At 39.3% G+C, this 2,344-nt stretch overlaps 1 pseudogene; it reads right to left on the bottom strand.

Annotated features, from left to right (window-relative positions):
• Nucleotides 1-719: 719 nt before the first annotated feature.
• On the bottom strand, nucleotides 720-2,344 carry LOC132223856 (E3 ubiquitin-protein ligase RNF168-like; annotated as a pseudogene).

The raw sequence follows: 2,344 nt of genomic DNA, 5'->3' as shown, positions 1-2,344 counted from the left end.
CTGAGGTTCCACAGCATAAGATATCGTTATATAACTCTCCTACATAAATTCCCTCTCTCCCTCTCCCCCGGAATAGCAAACTAAGAGCAATGTGAATTTCCAAAATTTTAGGTAATTTATGAACTAATTTTGATTTTGACACCAGATACTATGGTGTGAAAAGTTATAAAATCCAAATGTTTTCTGTGTCATTTAGCAACGAAAGGATGAGGGAGAATGCTTTCCCAAACTATACCTCCTACTCCACCCTGGACCAATTTCTGATCACCAGCTCAGTTCCAGTGCCTCCAAGTTATCAGCCTGCCCCATTCAGCCTTACTGCAACTCTTAACTCCTTTTGCATCAAGAGTATAGTTTCCTTTCTGCAAATTAATCCTAATTTCCAGAAAACTGACTTTCTGATTTCATGTTAATCCTAACACACTTCAAATAAAAGAAAATGCTATAATGCTTAAAGTAATTAGAAGATGGCAACTAGATTCCTTTACTGTTATGTAAGATGCATTTCAAGTGCTCTGCAAATACATGGAAAATAACAAGAAAACTTAGATTTTAAACCTGGATTCTTTAACTAGTGAGCATAGTATAATCTTGCTTGAATTACTACAGGACAAAAAAAGATGACAAAAGGCCATAAAACATGCATATTTTGAAGAAAAGAAAGCTTCACAACAAAAGTTTGCTAGATTATAAAACACCCCCTTTACCCACGCATTACTTTATCTCTGAAACATCTGAGAAGTTCTTTTCCTCGGTAACTTAGGCTGTAAAGAATGAGCACTTTGCAATAATCTCTAGTGGAACTTGGCATCTTTCATATATGAACATTAACTGAATGTTACAACTGGATCTTAAAAAAAGGTTGCCAGTTTTAATTTTTTGAGCCTCTCTCGGGTTTTGAAGGCTTTATAACGGTTTGTCTTTTGGAGTTGCTGTCTTTGGAATTCTTCTCTCCACTTGGCAGTTTGTCTGGAGATGAGGACCTAGAAGATAACAGCTATTCATCTGGGGATCCTTTTGGCAGGGTGGGGTCTATTTGGTTTTCATCCACCTCTTTGCAAAGATTTAATGCTGATAACTTATCTTGTTCTTCTTGGTTTTCTCTCTCAAAAAATACCTGTCCCAAATCTAACAGATTTGAGTGATGGTGACTTGTTTCCTCTTGGTCTGAGGAAGCTTCAGGGAACACTCTCCCTCTTTTTACAGAAGAGCCTGGATCCCCGGCTGTTTCAAACAAAAATTCCTGTGTTTTTCTTTTGGAAACATCTTTTTCACTGCTCTGTGGGTAAGACTCTTCATTTTCTGTCTCAGTTATCTGCGCCATATCTGATATAATGCACACACTCTCTCTTTTGCCATGAGGGTCAACTGCAGCTTCTCCGGAGTAGGCAATGCTGGCTTTAGGTTCCTTCTCTTCATCATTTTTGCTCCGTTCCATTTTGACTTTTTCTCCAAGGCACAATTCTGTACCACTGGCACATAGCTGAGGCATAGGTGACTCTATTGAAGATGTTGCACCTTGTTCTTGAATTTCATGACATATTTGAGAAGGAAGTGTTAGACTATCTCCCTTAATTTCTGTGCCTTGGCACATAGGGCTCTTTATATGACTACTCTCACTCTCCTTAGACATGGAGTTTTTCTTGCCTTTTTTCACACCTTCTGATAGTGATGCTGGCCCATACTGAGATATAGGTGACAAAGACTCCTGAATATCACCAGTGTTTTCTTGTTGGTTCATTGTTTTCGTTTGTGACCTGGTTATGACTCTATTAGATGCCCCGGCAGTTTCTGCATCGAAATTAATATCAAAGCTTATCTTTTTTGCTAGTGCTTTATCACTTTTCAGTTGTCTTTTTATCTCTCTTTTCCTTTTTTCTTCATCCTCTGCCAATAATTGCTGTATGTATTCTTCACTGGCTTTGTTTTCTTCTTCTGCTTTGGCTCGTTGCAATGCCTCCATCTTTCTATTCTCCTCTTCATATTCTCTTCTCAGTTCTCCAGGTTCACTTATCAGACGTACTGGCGGAGCGGCACTACAACTTGCTTGTGATTCTTGGAAAGCGACTCTTAGATTACATTCTTCTGGATAGTGATTTTTAATTTTCTCCCACAATTCCATATTGACAAGGGAATTTCTTCGGGTATGGTACCGGGCCCACCGACCGATCCAGAAGCGACAGAAGGGACAGCATAAATTTGACTTTTCTACAATGGACTTAAAGCATGGCTTACAGAGCGTGTGATCACAAGGTAGTGTTACAGGCTCGACCAGGATTTCTAAACAGATCTTGCACTGGTATTCAGACAAAGGAGGGATGGCCTCTTCAGGTACTGCCATTTT

Source organism: Myotis daubentonii, chromosome X, assembly GCF_963259705.1.
Source record: "Myotis daubentonii chromosome X, mMyoDau2.1, whole genome shotgun sequence".
In the NCBI taxonomy this organism is placed as follows: Eukaryota; Metazoa; Chordata; class Mammalia; order Chiroptera; family Vespertilionidae; genus Myotis; species Myotis daubentonii.
The sequence above is the reverse complement of the archived record's forward strand: the minus strand, read 5'-3'. Positions and strand labels throughout refer to the sequence as shown.